Genomic DNA, 6,000 nt, shown 5'->3' with positions numbered 1-6,000 from the left:
TAGGATTTACATTTACATTTTTTAAATGTTTATTTTTGAAAGAGAGAGAGACAGAGTGCAAGTGAGGGATGGGCAGAGAGAGAGGGAGACACAGAATCGGAAGCAGGCTCCAGGCTCTGAGCTGTCAGCATACAACCCAATGCAGCATTTGAACTCATGAGCCGCGAGATCATGATCTGAGCTGAAGTTGGATGTTTAACGAACTGAGCCACCCAGGTGCCCTTGGAAGGAATTTACATTTAAATTGGGGGAATTATAGGGGCGCCTGGGTGGCGCAGTCGGTTAAGCGTCCGACTTCAGCCAGGTCACGATCTCGCGGTCCGTGAGTTCCAGCCCCGCGTCAGGCTCTGGGCTGACAGCTCGGAGCCTGGAGCCTGTTTCCGATTCTGTGTCTCCCTCTCTCTCTGCCCCTCCCCCGTTCATGCTCTGTCTCTCTCTGTCCCAAAAATAAATTTAAAAAAACGTTGAAAAAAAAAAAATTTAAATTGGGGGAATTATAGTAAAGCAGATTGTCCTCCACAATGTGGGTGCCTCATCCAATCAGTTGAAGACCTGAATAGAACAAAATACTGATCCTCTCCAAGCAAGAGGGAGTTTTCCTGATGAACTGCTTTTGGATTCCATCTGCACCATTGGCTCTTCATGGTTCAAGAGCAGATTGCCTTTGTACTCTAATTGTAACTCTTTCCTGAGTCTCTAGCTTGTGGGTCTCCCCCATAGGATTTTGGACTCACCAACCCTCCACAATCATTTGAAACAACTCCTTAAGTCTCTTTCTATGTATATACACACATCCCATTGGTTTTGTTTTTCTAGAAAACCCAAACTAATACAGTGATTAAGTGTGGAAGCCAAGGTTCAGACTTAGGTTTGTTGGCTTTCAGAGCATTACAACAAATCTCATTTTATTTTATATAAGCACTTCTTTTCCTGCTTACTGAGTTTATAATTCAATGTTTTACTATATGTTCACATTTATATTCATACACTCACATATACACCTGTATATGTGTCAACATATAGTTACTGAATGTCTGCTATATGGCCTTGTTTATATGAGTTGCAAAGTTTTGGCTTTTGCTATGGAAATCCTTAAAAAGAATGATGAAAAACAAAACAAGACAAAACAAACAAAACAAAAAGAGAATGATGAATCTTGTCCTCAGCTTATTATTAATCTTGTAAAGATAGAGTCACTTCACCATACTAATTATTGCATAATAGCAATATTTTCCCCCTGTGATATTATGATTGGCTAACTTTATCACTAAAATCTAGGGTTTATGCCTTAAATTCTTACAATTGAAAACATTTTCCTAGATTTCCCCATAACTTTGGCTTCATGGAAGATATTTTTCTAATTTTCACTGTTATAATAATCATAATTCCATCTGACTCATCAGTCTTCATTTACTCTTACGTCTATGAAACAAACATCTAAAAAATTATGACATAAAACAATAGCAAAATATTATAGAAAACTCTGACATACTACTTTTAAAGAAAACTCTGACATACTACTTTTAAAGGCTTTATAAAAATTGCCTAGATAAGGAGAATTTGTAGTAATATTACCTACAGCTATTAACGTATCTATCTTGCTAGCTAGGTGTGTAGCTGTTTGCCAGTTTGTGTGTGTGTGTGTGTGTGTGTGTGTGTGTGTGATGGTCCTCATTGTTATATCAGTTCCATGTGGGTATATACTTGGAAATACAATTTGGGTGAGTCATAGTGGTCAAAACTAGTGTGTATGAACATAGCTAATGAGTTTGTGTGTGTATGCAGTGGAGGGGATTAGTGGTGTCTAGTGTTCTACATCTTTCATATGACAACCATTGTCTTATACACCTCATGTTCATCACCTTAATTACCTAATTGCAGTATTGTGGATAGAAATTACCATCCACATTTTATTTTTATTTATTAATGTTTAAATATGTTATGTTTAAATAATCTCTACACCCAACATGAGGCTCAAACTTACAACCCCGAGATTGAGTTCACATGCTCCACTGACTAGACCAGTCAGGCACCCCTACCATCCACATTTTAAAGATGAGAGACTTGAGGTTCAGAAAGGTTTGTCCAACTTAAATATCTAGCACATGGTATAGGAGAATACAAACTAATTCTAAAATTCAGTTTTCTAACTATACCATGGTAAGGATAGGTATGCCACAGGAGAATATGCCACAAAAACCCTTCTGCTTATACATTCCAAAATGGTCCCTGGAATAAACTGACTCTATCACTTTCAAAGACTTTAAAAAAAATTGGTCGTAAGTACTAGTTCTAGTCTTCAACCTTGTTTACTTCTTTCACATCTAGATACTGAGGGACCTTTGAGTGAAAATGATGTTCCACCTCCAGAAATCCTTCCATTAGCCCTTCCCTTTCATGAATCTCCCTCTCCCTGTCCATCTCTCTCTCTGGTTTCAAGATCCTTCTCATAGGCATTTAATATGCCCAAATCTCCATCTATTTAAAAAGAATTCTTCAATACCACTTTTCCCTCTAGCTACTCTCAATCTTTGTTATCACATTTCTGGGGGAAAAAGTTGCTTTATCCATTTCCTCACATTCTCCACTGAAATGTCCTCTTCTAAGGTAATCAATAACCCTGTCAACAAATCCAGTAGAACTTGTTTTATTCCGTATCCTTTTTGAACTTCAGCAGCACTGAACATTGTCCATACAACCTCCTTCCTGAAAACTTTCCTATGTGTAAGAAATTTAAGTTCTTAATTTTCCTTCTGTCTCTCTGGAAATTCCTTCTCAGCCACTCATTTCTTCCTTTGTTCAAATACTGGGACTCCCCATGGGCCTCTCTAGCTCCTTTTCTCATTTTCTATTCTCTGTAGACTATCTCTACCATTGACTTTTTTAAAAAAAAATTTTTTTTTTTTTAAGTTTATTTTTGAGACAGAGAGAGACAGAGCATGAACGGGGAAGGATCAGAGAGAGAGGGAGACACAGAATCGGAAGCAGGCTCCAGGCTCTGAGCCATCAGCCCAGAGCCCGACGCAGGGCTCGAACTCACAGACCGCGAGATCCTGACCTGAGCCGAAGTCGGACACTTAACCGACTGAGCCACCCAGGCGCCCCTCTACCATTGACTTTAATTAACATTTGTACACCTACAATAGGAGTAATATTGCTGAACTGTGACAAAAAAATTGGCCATATGTTATTTCACCTCAGTTCACATTTTCTGGTAACAAATCATTAAAACTAGAAATTAAAGTGAAAACCACATTCAACGGCTTAAAAGCAAATAGTATTAACTTTTTTAAGGAAACCAAGGTCAAGTATTTCTATTAGCACTATTCCACTAATTATATTATTAGATCTTCTATTATCTTTATGTAATTTTTATTCACTTGATCCAATACGGACTGAAATAAATGAATTAAAGTTTGCTTCTACTAACGTGTTTGTATATATTTATCTTTGTGTTTACTGTAGTTTTCTCAGTGTGTTGAGCCACATTATTTTATGGTTATCTGTTCATACTTGCTATATATATTTATTGTGAATTGCATTGTTTTTGTAATAAGATGCCTTTTTTGTCTTGTTTAATATCTAATGGCTTCAATTCAATCTTTAATAGAGCTTAAAATGCATTCCTCTGTGTATCAGTTTTCTGTTGCTGCATAACAATTATCATAAGCTTAGCAGCTTAAACCACCACCCATTGATTTACTCACCAGTCTGTATGTCAGTAATGTGAACAGTGTTGCTGGGTTCTCAAGGCTGAAATCAAGGTTTAAGACTTAGTTGTTGTCTGAAGGCTCTGGAGAAAAAGCTGCTTCCAAGTTTACTTGTGTTGGCATGATTCAGTTCCTTGTGTTTCTAAGACTGAGGTCCTTGTTTCCTTTTGAGCTATCAGCTCAGGGCTGCTCACAGCTTCTAGTGGCTGCCAAGTGGCCCCTTCATTTTCAAGCCAGAAATGGTACATTAAATCTTTCCAGTGCTTCATATCACTGGCTTTCTCTTCTACTAGCTGGAGAAAACTCTCTGCTTTGAGAGGGCTCATGTGATTATTTTAGGCCTGCCTAGATAATTTCCCTCTTTAGGATCAACTTTGTCATATAACATAATTTAATTATGGGAGTGAAGTTCATCATATTCCCACCTTAAGAGCATGCACATCAGGGCACAGGAAGTCTTGGGAACTACGTTGGAAATCTGGTTACCATGCTACTCCATTTATGGGCATTTTAATGTTGTATATATGACTATTTTTATTAAACTTTCTGAATCAAGTTTTAAAATATATATTTATTATAAATAGCATGTAGTAGGAATTTACTTTCTGATCCAAAATGAGAGGCTTTCCTCTAAACTATGAATTTACCCCAAAGTATTGATTTATTGTTATATAGACATGTGGTCTTAATTCTTTCAGCATAATTTAGGTTCTACTTTCTATCTTTATTGTTTCCATAAAAAATCTTCACTATTTTATCAATATTTCATATTGACTGGCATGTTTCTTCTAATAATTTATCAGCTTTATATTTAAATTCCTTGTATAATCTTAATTACCATGTCACTTTATAGTTTTATAAATTATAGTTTTTAGCTCTTATGTATAACTTTACATAACACATTTAATTTTCTATATCTTCTTAATAGCAGCCACTTACTCATTTGGACAAACATTTACCAGGTTTCCAATGGTTAATTAACACAAATGGAATGATTCTTGCTGAGAGCCAGGAAACTTGATCTTAGCATCAATAATATTCACCTTCGTATGCTAGTTGTGAAAAAAGAATTATGTACTAGAAACAGTATATATCATTCTTTTTTAAGTCATAGCAGCAGGATATAACTTAGTAAGTGTTAAGGTCAAAAGGAATATATGTCTATAATTTGTTGGAGTGTGATCTCCTATCCATGTTCCCATAAAACCTTAGCCTGATTTCATTTCAGGGAGAGGAGTCTAAGAAACTCAGGATTATGAGCCAGTCTTTTAAACAAAATTCTTTATTGACAAAATAAAGCTCAAAATCAGCATTTTACCCTTGAAAATGATCTTAGATGATCCTGAATCTAATTTTTACTTAATAATAATCTAATATAGATAACAATATTGTTAGTATTTCTTTTTTTTTTTAATTTTTAAAAATTTTATCTCTGAGAGAGAGAGAGAAAGAATGTGAGCGGGGAGAGGCAGAGGGAGAGGGAGTGAGAATCCCAAGCAGGCTTCATGCTCAGCATGGAACCTGACATGGGGCTTGATCTCATGGTGTGAGATCATGACCTGAGCAGAAATCAAGAGTTGGACACAACCAACTGTGCCACCCAGGCACCCCAGTATTTCTTTATTATTTTATAGATGAAGAAACTGTGGCCCAGGTAGGTTAAGTGTCCTACTAGGTGACTTGGTTGGGCTAAAACAGTTTGCCTGACTTCTAAGTGCATGTTATTTCTTCAAGAAAATGTGATGCCTTTCATATGAAAAGAGCCCTAAAGAAATTTCAAAATCAGAAATACTACTTGGACCACTTAGATGTGAATAATAAACTATTGATCTATGACCTGAGTCTTTTCTTACCACATTCCCATTCAGCATCAGAGCTTTCTAACAGCTTGGGTGTCCTCACTGTAAGGCTTTTGTGTTTAACAGCTAATTTAATAGCTAGTTTAACAGCTAGTGGCAGCTTTTTTTCATGTGGTTTTAAGATTTTTAAGATATTATGAACTTGGATTCTCTATTTTTGTGCTAGATGCAAAATTCCTCTATTCAGTTCTTGTTTCAGGCATCAATTTTTTACTGCAGGACTGTTCTCTGTGTGTGGTTTGCTTTTTATAAAACCCGTCCATCTTTCTTTTTTATCTTGTATGTGATAATAAAAATAAGGTGCAGAGTTTCTTCCTCTCGTGCTCTGTTATTATTCTAAACTGAATGTTAATATCACCTCAAACAGAATCAAATTTTATTTTCATTACAATAGTAGTCAACTGTTTCTAGAGATTTTAACATTTTTTCCT

Source organism: Panthera pardus, unplaced genomic scaffold, assembly GCF_024362965.1.
Source record: "Panthera pardus isolate Hobbes unplaced genomic scaffold, ASM2436296v1 HiC_scaffold_17, whole genome shotgun sequence".
Taxonomy (NCBI): domain Eukaryota; kingdom Metazoa; phylum Chordata; class Mammalia; order Carnivora; family Felidae; genus Panthera; species Panthera pardus.
This window is presented reverse-complemented; position numbering follows the sequence as displayed.